Source organism: Puma concolor, chromosome D1 (assembly GCF_028749965.1).
Source record: "Puma concolor isolate L17-30 chromosome D1, mPumCon1.1.hap2, whole genome shotgun sequence".
NCBI classification, from domain to species: domain Eukaryota; kingdom Metazoa; phylum Chordata; class Mammalia; order Carnivora; family Felidae; genus Puma; species Puma concolor.
Window position 1 is genome coordinate 45116294 of NC_141676.1, and position 12322 is coordinate 45128615.

The 12322-nt window shown below is 42.2% G+C and overlaps 2 long non-coding RNA genes across 2 annotated transcripts in view; one reads left to right on the forward strand and one right to left on the reverse strand.

Annotated features, from left to right (window-relative positions):
* The window catches only part of LOC147576637 (uncharacterized), a 93749-nt gene that overhangs the window by 40120 nt on the left and 41307 nt on the right, over positions 1 to 12322 (reverse strand). The gene's annotated exons all lie outside the window — the stretch shown is intronic.
* LOC147576638 (uncharacterized) overlaps positions 4909 to 12322 on the forward strand; it is a 48567-nt gene continuing 41153 nt past the window's right edge. Inside the window, exon 1 of the long non-coding RNA XR_015240987.1 lies at positions 4909 to 5192. This is a non-coding gene — a long non-coding RNA (uncharacterized LOC147576638). The remainder of the gene's footprint in view (positions 5193 to 12322) is intronic.

The window sequence follows — 12322 nt, forward strand, 5'->3', positions numbered from 1 at the left end:
GCTGTTAGCACAGAGCCCGACAATGGGGCTCGAGCTCAGGAACAGTGAGATCATGACCTGAACCGAAATCCGACGCCCAACTGACTGAGCCACCCAGGTGCCCTTCAGCTGACTTTAAAATAAGGAGATTATCTTGGATTATTCAGGTGTGCCCTTTGTAATCATAAGAGTCCTTAAATATGGAAGAAGGAAGCAGAAAAGTCACAAGGAAATGTGATAAGCCGGTGGAGGTGACTCGATGCCTGCCATTGCTGGCTTTGAAAATGGAAGGGGACCATGAGCCAAGAAATGTAGATGGCCTCCAGACACTGGAAAAGTAAGGAAACAGATTGTCCCCTCTAGGGCTTCTAGAAAGCAACACTTGATTTTACCTACCAAAACCTTTATTTTATTTTATTTTATTTTATTTTATTTTATTTTATTTTATTTTATTTTATTTTATTTTATTTTTTTATTAAAAAATTTTTTAAATGTTTTATTTATGCTTGAGAGCGAGAGAGACAGAGTACAAGTGGGGGAGGGGCAGAGAGAGAGAGGGACACAGAATCCAAAGCACGCTCCAGACTCTGAGCTGTCAGCCCAGAGCATGATGTGGGGTGGGGCTCAAACTCGTGAACTACGAGATCATGACCTGAGCCAAAGTCAGATGCTTAACGGACTGAGCCACCCAGGCATCCCCCAGTACCTTGATTTTAGCCCAGTGAGGCTGATTTTGCCCTTCTGATCTCTAGAACTATAAGATCATTTTTTAAAAATAGTGTTTATTTATTTATTTATTTTGAGAGAGAGAGAGACAGACAGTGAAGTGGGGGGAGGGCAGAGAAGGAGAGAGAATCCTAAGCTGCCAAAAGAGAGCCCAATGTGGAGCTTGAACTCACAAAACCATGAGATCATGACCTGAGTCAAAACCAAGAGTCAGATGCTTAACCAGCTGAGCCATGCAGGCACCCCTCCAGAACTATAAGATGATATATTTGTGTTGTTGAAGCAACCAAGGTTTTGATCATTTGTAACAGCAGCATTAAAACTAACACAATGGGTGATGGGCAAAACCTGGGGGCCAGGGGGAGTATGCATCAGTGAGCCCAGCTGTGGCAAAGTAAATGTCACAGAGACTGGGGAGGTAAAGCCAAATGTGTCAGGGCTTACAGTAGCTTAATAGCCAGCTCTTTGGCTAACTGTTTCATTTCTTGGTTAAACTGGTGATGGCCACCCCTTACTATCCAAGCCTGTAGAGAAAGGGTAGCAAGCAGTGTGGGCAAACTTGCCCAAAGTAAGACTTTTGTGTTTTTCCTAGTCAGTCACACTATGATCCTGAGAACTAATGGTCGCTAGAGTCCCCATTATAGTCACTGCTGGGGAATTCTGTGGGCTTCCTGACACTTAAACTATCAGAATTGCTTCTCAGACAGACTGTCTGAGTGTCTGTCTTCCTCTTATGAATTCTCAGAAACTCAAAACTCAAGTCTATTTTGCTTCCATCCTCAGAGCTGAGAAAAAAAGGAAATACCTCACTATGTGTAAGTAAATAACACAAGATGATCATGTTAGTAATGATAACGATACCATTTGAGTTTCCTAAGAACACTTTACGAAACTTTGTAAACCTCATTTCTTTTAGTCATTATGATCCCATAAAGTACGTACTATTATTATCTTCAACTTACAGATGAAAGAACTAAAATCCAGAGTGATTAAGGAACCTGCCCCACAGGACAGAGCTAGACAAGTGGTAACCCAGCTCAATCTTACTCCAAAGCCCATGTGTTGTCTCCCATGGCTGTAAGTACCACACTACTTCCCCAGAATTAGCTGCAGATTGGAAGGCTCCAGTTTTCTCTAGCTCTCCCAATACCAGGGCAGAGGTTTTGACTGAACATTACTTGTTGTGACTAAAAAACATGGTCCAGAAACCTAACAACATTCTTTCAATCCTAACCACCATGCTATATTGGTGCTCTATGTGCCATTCTCTTTTTAGGCTCTCCCAGCCAAATATATCCATCTCTTCATGGCCTGACTTCCCATCACCTCTTCCTTATTTCTTATCAAACCCCATTTGTCATGACTAATGGAGGAAAGAAGGGGAAAGGAAATAGGGCAGAGGAAGAGAGGGACTGGGCTATGCTGATGCAGTGGTAAACGTCCTGAGTCCTTTGTGAGAAAGGGCAGAACTGGTGCCCAGCAGCTCTAGAAAATGAAAGCTGGGGTCCTTTAGTTCAGGGCCAAAACTAGCTACCAGCTCATGCTTTCTTTTCCCTGTATGCCTATAGCCTAGTCCTGCTGGGGATTCTGAGATCCATCTTACCAGAAGTAAAGAGGTAAGCCATAGGAGAAACATGAAGAGAAGTGAAAAAAAAAAAAAGAGGCAGAGAGATTCAACAGAATGTAGCTCCAAGTCAGTTTCGTTTACAATTTCTTGATGGCTTGCCCTGAAAATCCCACCCCCTGCTGTGCCTGCCCTGCTTTGTGCCCTTAAGGATTCCATACTGTCACTGGCCTACATCAGAACTCTTTCTCCCTGGGGAAGATAGATGTCAGTCTAGGTCCCCAAGCCTTCATCCAACAAATATCACTGAGCACCAACTCTATGCTAGACAGTGCTCCAGTCACAGGTGATTCAGAGATGACCAAGGAAGATGTTCCCATCCAGATGAATCTTTCAGGATCAAAGTCTTATGTAAAGGAACCCAGAAAGCCTTTGCAAAGGCAATTAACTGGACTCTCAGAGAAACCAGAAGGTCTAGGCTTTGAAATAGACTGACACATTTGTTTTACCTCTAAAGTTCCTTACGTCTGGCAACTCAGACCCTCCAAGTGCGTGCTTAATCTTCAAGGGTGCAGGTTGTCATGCAGGGAACATAAAAGTTTCACATTGGATGCTAATTCTGATCAACTGGTAGTGGTTGCCTGGAATCCTATCTTGAGAAGGACTGTGAAACCCCATCAGGGCTGAAGCAGGAAAAGGGCTGTGGTAGATGAGCAAAGCCTGCCACATATACTTAAGAGATAAGTGGTGACTAACTGCTACACATTACTCTCCCAGCCCTAACATAGATTCCACTACGTTTTCCACAGTCGTTTCCTACCTGCTCATTTCCCAACTAGGCAACAAGTTCTAGAGAAGGTGGCATTGCGCAGTGGAAGGAGCACTGGAAGCTGTGCATAGAAGTCTTTCTTTCTCTTCTTAAGCATGGCATGGTGGAATGGAATGAGCACAAGGTGTCCAGAATCAGAGAGAGGAGGCTTTGGAGCTAGGCATCCACTGTTCTACAGACTGTCCGATCCTGCACGTGTGACAGTGGATTCTTGTTTTTCATGGTAGTTACGCTCTGTGAAGTCTCTACAAACACTGAATTAGCAAATACTGAACTATTATTACTCCTAGGGGAAATACAGGGGTAGATTCCTGCGGGCCTCCAGTCATGACATTTTCATCAGCCAATCAATGTATAGCTTTCGTGCTACGTAAGTTTCTGTTTAAAGACAGAACATTTAATGTATATTATTGACTCACCTCACAGCCAACAGCACTATAACTCTTGCCTAAACAAAGCTTATCTGACACATATTTTCAGCGTAAGGCACGTCACGGCCTTCGTGGGCTTAGGAACGCCAGACAGCACTTCAACATTACAACTGAGGCCATTTTAAACAGTGAAGTCATCAACAAACAGCACAAAATGTGAAAAATGTAGCACTAAATACACTGCAGAACGGAAACTTGTTTACAGTGTGAGAGCTGAAACAGAAAGGTTTCAGAGTGTTGCTTTTTTTAGGTTAGCTGGGAACATGCACTCTGAACAACTCAATTTTCTCACCACGGTGCACATGTCTGTAAATACTGAGAAAGCACTGGGGGTATTGATTTAGGCTTACAAATAAATTTTAGTGACTAGGCAAATTTGCAAATACAGATTAAGTGAATAATGAAGACGGACTGTACTTACCCTCTTTGAGCCTCCCTGTGAGCCATAATGCTACCTCCCTGACCCTACAGATTAAATGAGACAAGGTATGTAAAATGCTTCACATGGTTGCAGCTAGTTTTTTTTTTTTCAACTTTTCATTTGTTTATTTTTTTTGAGAGATAGAGATAGAGAGAGAGGGAGAGAGAGAGAGAGAGAGAAGGGAAGGGGCAGAGAAAGAGGGAGAGAGACAGAATCTCAAGCAGGCTCCACACTGTCAGCACAGAGCCTGATGTGGGACTCGAACTCACAAACTGTGAGATCATCACAAACTGTGAGACCTGAGCTGACATCAAGAGTCAGACGCTTAACTGACTGAGCCACCCAAGCACCCCTCCAGCTAGTTCTTTATCCCATATATTTGCATCTTCACCTTTTATACCTTGTCTGCCATGCTCAACCCAGACGGATAAGTAGGCACAAAGAAATTTCCAGCCAAACGTACCATTTTTATCCCTGGAGCATTAACCAAAAACGACTCCCACTAATGCAAGCAGGAAGGAGGTATTTCAAACTTTTACAAAGGACATGCTCTGGGGGCTCTAACGTGCAGCGGTCAGCACAGCCAGGACACCCCAGGATGGGACTGAAACAGGTAGGTGAGATGCAGTGCTGTGTCTTGTGGCCGTGCCATCTGCCATCCCTGCTTCTCTCTGAGCACCTGCTACACTTTCTGCTTCTCTTGGTAGACAGCTTTCCGCTCCTCTCTCTGGCTTCCTTGTACCCTCAGAATTTTGGCTCAAATGTAGTTCTGGCTCTTACAGAGCTGATTCCAGCCTGATTTTACATGGCTGGGGCACACCTGTAGTCTTTGCCTGTCTAGTACTATTCCCCCACCTCCGGTAACACTGTGACTGTACCTCTGGCTTCAGGGTTGGCCCGTGACCCAGGCCATTGACTTTCTCCTGATAATTTGATACTCTCTTAGTTATGGTCTATCACTTCCTTTGTCACTTTGTATATCTTTTTTGCTACCTCCTAAGGCTTTTGTTTGCTCAGAGCTCTTGTTTATTCATTGCTTCTGCTTACTCATGAAGTCTGAATACTGCCTTCTCTTTGTGTCTTTCAGCTTCTGCTTTCACTGCTCATCTTTTCTTATTTCTCCAGTTCTGATTCCTGAAAGAGAAAATCATTGGCACAGTTAATTGCCACCTTCTTGAGTGAAACTTCCATGCCAGGATACTCTATAGGCTCATGTCCAGCCTATTGATCAGCTGCTCCTAGGTAAGTGCCTCCCATTGTCCAATAAGCTGTAAGCAGGGTTGTAGAGGTGGGAGGGGTGCATGTGGTATGGAATGTGGTCACCTATGTTTATGGATTGATATCAAGGTGGTTATCCAGATGCCTGTGGTTTTTTTTTTTTAAATATAATTTATTATCAAGTTGGCTAACATACAGGATATACAGTGTGCTCTTGGTTTTGGGGGCAGATTCCCGTGATTCATTGCTTACATACAATACCCAGTGCTCATCCCAACAAGCGCTCTCCTCAATGCCCATCACCTATTTCCTCTCTCCCCCGCCACCCCCATCAACCCTAGCTTGTTCTCTGTATTTAAGAGCCTTTCGTTGTTTGCCTCCCTCCTTCTCTGTTTGTAACTTTTTTTCTCCTCCCTTTCCCCATGGTCTTCTGTTAAGTTTCTCAAGTTCCACATATGAGTGAAAATATATAATATCTGTCTTTGTCTGACTGACTTACTACACTTAGCATAATAGCCTCTGGTTCCATCCACATTGCTGCAAATGGCATGATTTCCTTCTTTCTCATTGCCAAGTAGTATTCCATTGTATACATAAACCACATCTTTATCCATTCATCAGTTGATGGATATTTAGGCTCTTTCCATAGTTTGGCTATTGTTGAAAGCACTGCTATAAACATTGGGGTGCATGTGCCCCTATGAATCAGCACTCCTGTATCCTTTGGATAAATTCCTAGTAGTGCTATCACGGGGTCATAGGGTAGTTCTATTTCTAAGTTTTTGAAGAACCGCCACACTGTTTTCCAGAGCGGCTGCACCAGTTTGCATTCCCACCAACAGTGCAAGAGGGTTCCCATTTCTCCACATCCTCTCCAGCATCTGTTGTTTCCTGAGTTGTTAATTTTAGCCACCCTGACTGGTGCGAGGGGTATCTCAGTGTGGTTTTGATTTGTATTTCCCTGATGATGAGTGATGTTGAGCATCTTTTCATGTGCCTGTTAGCCATCTGATGTCTTCTTTGGGAAAGTGTCTATTCATGTCTTCTGCCCATTTCTTCACTGGATTATTTGTTTTTGGGTGTTGAGTTTGGTAAGTTCTTTATAGATTTTGGATGCCAACCCTTTATCTGATATACCCTTTATCTGATATGTCCTTTGCAAATATATTTCCCATTCTGTCAGTTGCCTTTTAGTTTTGTTGATTGTTTCCTTTGTAGTGCAGAAGTTTTTTGTCTTGATGAGGTCCCAATAGTTCATTTTTGCTTTTATTTCCCTTGCCTTTGGAGACATGTCAAGCAAGAAATTGCTGCAACAGCTGTCTATGTTTTTTGAACACCCCGAGTCCAATCTATGAAGAACACCTATTAACTCTACTCTGGAAATGTATTTAGAATGTAATCACTTCTCACCATGCCTGCTGCTGCTACCTGTTCCAAGCCACACTGCCTCTCACCTGCCATGAGGTCACCTGCTTCTCTACTCTGTACTCTATTCCTCACATAGCACCCAGAGTGATTCCCTGAACACCCAAACCAGGTCATGTCATTCCTTTGCTTCACATATTGCAATGTGAATTTCACTCAGAGCAAGACCTAAAGACCTGGCCCCCATTATAATCTGACTTCATTTTTACCACTTTCTGTCTTGCTCACTCTGCTCCAGCCACACTGTCTGCCTTGCTTTTCCTCAGATCATCCAGGCATGCTCCCATCACAGGGCCTTTGCTCTCGCCGCCCCACCTGTCTGAAGCATACCCCCCAGATACTGGCTTGACCGACTCCTTTAGATCTTTACTCCCCCACAAGGCATGCCTGACCAACCTATTCAATACTACACCTGTAGTATCAAATGCAGTACTGTAAGTACTATAGTATTAAACACGATAGTTCCCCATATCCATTCCTCTTCTCCTACAGTACTTTTTGTTCCTCTACTTACCGCTTTATATCTAAATTATGCATGTTATTTATTGCATGTCTCCCCCAGCTAGAATGTAAGTTCCACAAAGATAGAGATCTTTGTCTGCTTTGTTCCCTGATGTATACTGAGGATTTAGAATAGTGCCTGGCCCAAGCACTCCATAAATATTTGCTGAATTAAATTGAATTCCTCGGTAGGGAGCTATATACGTGGCAGGTACACTAAGGTTTCTCCATGCAATATAGAAGATCTCTTTCAGGGAAATTTATAACACTAAGTGCACGTATTAGAAAAGAGGAAAAATCTCAGATCAATCATCTAAGCTTCCGTTGAAGAAACTAGAAAAAGAACAAAATGAACCCAAAGCAAAAGAAATAATAAATAGCAGAAATCAATGATTTTTTTAAAGTTTCTATTTAAATTCCAGTTAGTTAACATACAGTATAATATTAGTTTCAGGTGTACAACATAGTGATTCAACACTTCCATATAACACCTGGTGCTCATCACAAGTGCCCTCCTTAATCCCCATCACCAATTTCACCCATTCCCCCACCTACCTCCCCTCTGTAACCATCAGTTTGTTTCTATAGTTAAGGAACTGTTTCCTGGTTAATCTTTCTCTTTCTTTTTCCCTTTGCTCATTTGTTTTGTTTCTTAAATTCCACATATGAGTGAAATTATATGGTATTGGTCTTTCTCTGACCGACTTACTATGCTTAATACCCTCTAGCTCCATCCATACTGTTGCAAATGGCAAGAGAAATCAATTTTTTTTTAAACAATACTATGAACAACTCTACACACATAAATTTGACAACTTAGATTAAATGGACTGATTCCTTGAAAAACACAAACCAACCAAACTCGCCCAATGTGGAATAGATCACTTGAGTAGCACTATAACTATTACAGAAATTCATACCTATTAGGATGGCTAAAATAAAAAGTAACACCAAGTGCTGTTGAAGATGCAGAGAAACCAGATCGCTTGCTGGTCCCACTGCGGGTGGGACTGTAAAATGGTACAGCCACTCTGGAAAAGTTTGGTAGTTTAAAAAAAACACTAAACATCCATGGGGCACCTGGGTGGCTCAGTCGGTTAAACATCCAACTTCAGCTCAGGTCATGATCTGGCAGTTTGTGAGTTTGAGCTCCATGTTGGGCTCTGTGCTGACAGCTCAGAGCCTGGAGCCTGCTTCAGATTCTGTGTCTCCCTCTCACTCTGCCTCTCTCTCTCTCTCTCTCTCTCTCTCTCTCAAAAAGAAGTAAACATTAAAAAAAAAATTAAATTAAAAAATTAAAAAGAACACTAAACATACAACCCCATACAACCCAGCAACTGCACTCCTGGGTGTTTATCCCAGATAAACGGAGACTTCCGTTCACACAAAAATCTTTACATGAATGTTTATAGCAGCTTTATTTATAATAGCCAAAAGCTGGAAACAACCCAGATGTACTTTAGTGGGTGAATGGCTAAACAAATCAGGTATATCCACCCCATGGAATACTCAGCAATAATAAAAAAACAAAAAACCAAAACACATTATTGATACATGCTACATTTTGCATACTATGTGAAATTGCACAAAGTGAAAAAATTATGAATTTTGAGAAGTTAAAAAAAGACATGTTATGTGGGGAAAAAAAACAAGAAAAGTACCTATTGTGTGATTCTATTTATAGAGCATTCTTGAAATTCTATAACAAAATTACAGAAATGAAGAACAAATTGATGGCTGCCAGGGATAACAGACTCAGTAGGGGTGAGGAGAATGGGACAGAGTTGCCTTATAAAAGGGCAGCATGGGAGGGGTGCCTGGGTGGCTCAGCTGGTTAAGCTTCCAACTTTGGCTCAGGTCATGACCTCGAGGTTCCTGGGTTCAAGCCCCACATCGGGCTCTGTGCTGACAGCTCTAAGCCTGGAGCCTGCTTGGGATTTTGTGTCTCCCTCTCTCTCTGCCCCTCCTCCACTCACGCTCTTTCTCTCTCTCTCTCTCTCTCTCTCTCTCTCTCTGTCTCAAAAATTAATAATGAAACATTTAAAAAATAAATAAATAAAAGGGCAGCATGGGGATTCTTGTGGTGATGGAATGTTCGTATCAACATCAATATCCTGTTTGTGATACTGTACTATAGTTTTGCAAGATGTTACCAATGGAGAAACTGAGTGTATTAGTTAGGGCTCTCCAGAGAAACAAGAACAGGGTTGTAGATACAGATGTGAATATTGATATAGATAGATAGATAGATACAGGTATGTTAGAGGGGATTGATTGAAGGAAATGGGTTTGCATGATTATGGAGACTGAAAGTCCCACGAGTATGCATATTTATTTGTATAATCATGTACATCAGACACAGGGAACCACTTGGAAGAAAAGACACCAAAATAACAGTAGTCATCTCTTAGTAGTAGGATTATGAGCATTCTTTCCTTCTTTTTTCTTTCTTTCTTTCTTTCTTTCTTTAAAAAAAATTTTTTTTTCAACGTTTATTTATTTTTGGGACAGAGAGAGACAGAGCATGAATGGGGGAGGGGCAGAGAGAGAGGGAGACACAGAATCGGAAACAGGCTCCAGGCTCTGAGCCATCAGCCCAGAGCCCGACGCGGGGCTCGGACTCACGGACCGCGAGATCGTGACCTGGCTGAAGTCGGACGCTTAACCGACTGCGCCACCCAGGCGCCCCTCTTTCTTTCTTTTTAACTTATGGGCATTTTCTTATTTTTGTATAGTGGACACATATTACATGAGCAATTTTCAAAGTACACCATATTTTTAAGACATTGTTTAGACCAACCTTTAATCCATTGCCTGAAATCTGCAATCAATCTCCAAATCATTAGTCATTTCAGTCTTTTATATCATAGAAATTAATATTTCCCAAAGTGGCCGAGGTAGCTCTAATTATAAGAAATGAGAGCTGCTGAAAGCAAACGTCTGTACTGCCTGTGCCCTCAGAGGGTTTAAGGACATGGATTTGGTCCTAGCACAGGTCAATTAACTTGGCTCATTCCCAGGGAAAAAGGGGGAAGGGACACCCCCCAATGTTCACAAAGGCTATGCATTACTCAAACACTGTCCACAAGAGACACGGAACATGTGAGTGTGACACAAATCCATCTCTGCTCTGCACCCCTTCTCACACTGGACAATTCCTCATTTCCTCAAGTGGTCAGCAGGGAACACAAACAGATTTTAAAATATGTAGTTGTTACAATCAATAGCCAAAAATGAAAGCATGAAAAAAGCAATCCATTCACAACCAAGACCTTGAATCCCCACTTAAACTTTTAATGTCTGCCTAACACAAACCATAAAGAAAACCCCAAAACCTTAATGACACAGTAAAAGGAAATCAGACAAGATGGGGAGTTAACCTTGCTCATAATTGGAGAGACCAAACAAATGTGAAGGTAACGCTTCCTGTTGACAGACTTTATGCAATGCTAATTAATGGAGCATTAAGAGTTTTATAACTATAAAATACAAAACAATGGTACAATGCACCTGAAAAGAAGCGTACAAAAAGGTTAGTGTTCTGGGAGGAAAAAAGATCATGTTTCAGAACTTCCCTTTCCTGCATTTAAAAACACTGTGATATCACAGACCAGCCATGATCAGAACTCTCGGGCCGTTCAACTCCCAGTTGACGGGTCTGTTCTGAATCAGCATGGTGAAGGAGAACATGCGGGAAGAGGCCAAGGCTGATGACCACAGTGGGTGTCTCGGGAGGGTTTGTTTGTGAGACAAGGTAGCTCAAGTAAAATGAAGCTTATTTTAAGACTCTGTCAAGTAATTTCACCTCACTGAGGATGGAAGCAGAATAGTAGGACCTCGGTGCACTAAAACCACGGACCAAGGCAACTCTCTCCACAACTGAAGGACCCTTTCTGGTGCCTCCCTGATCCCCCAGCTCTGGGCACTGGTTAGGCCATATCACAGTCCACAAAGTTCCAGCTCCTGAAGCAGCAGCAGCCCTGGAGGATGTTCATGCCACGTCTTCCCTTTTGTTCTGCTAGTGTGGGAGGCAGTAGCTATTTCCTGAAATATAAATCTCTGGTTTTCCTAGCTTCCCCTTTTGCTGCTTTTCCAGCTTTCCAACTGCTGTGTAACAAATTCCCTGAATTAAATCCCTTCTGTTTAACATGTCTACAGTGGCTCCTCTTCTCCTGACTGGACTCTGATTGCTACATGGCCAGCTCTAGTGCTGAGCTTGGTTTGGTTGTTTTGAGCCAGAGTGCGGAAATCACAACCTGTTTCTCTTGTGGGCAGGTATCCATTTCTGATCCAAAAAAAACCAAAAAACAAAAAACCCACGTTCAGGGCATGGCTATCTTGAGTAGATGATTTGTCAGCCCAAATGATCTGGTGCAGCTGAGAACAAGACAGTCCAGAAGTCGGTAGCGCTGGGGATGGATGGGAAGTATGGGGGTGAAGAGGGTTGATGATTGAGGAAGGAAAACAAAGAGATTTGAGCAGTTGCCCCAACACAGCACAAAATCTGATATCAGAAATCTAGAAAGGAATCAGTGAGTGGTAATCACTGTGGTAACCAACTGGGTCAAACACCAATGGCAGGTACAGTTGCAGTCACAAGTAGTAGAATCCAGAAATAGGACTGAGACAGGCTGGAACAGGAGATGGAAGACACTTCTGAAATGTCAGGGGCAGCTATCAGAGATGTGCTTACACAGTGGTCTGCATAGTGGTCGAGCATAGTCACATAAAGGACTTGAGAGGAATTACCATTTGTCTGAGTTTGCCCCCAATGTGACATATTCCCCAACCTACCCTTTCTTCTTATTTTCCTAACAATTGCCTTTTATTTCATAATTAATATTTTTGTTTTCTTAATTTTGTTTGAAGAGTTTCTCCTTTTTTAAGCAATAAAGTGATATGTTAATTTTAATGTAATGTATATTAGAATTTATAGATAAATGACAAGAAATGTATATAGTTCATCTGTAATCCAACCCTCCAATGTTAACCTTTCAGACTATTTTTATGTCTCCATATTCATATGCATATGCCTATGGTCCTATGTGTATATTTTATTATTTTTTTAATGTTTATTTTTTTTGAGAGAGAGAGAGAGAGAGAGGGAGAGAGAATACGAGTGGGGGAGGAGCAGAGAGAGAGGGAGACAGAGGATCCACAGTAGGCTCCACACTGACAGCACAGAGCCCAATGTGGAGCTTGAAATCACGAACCATGAGATCATGACC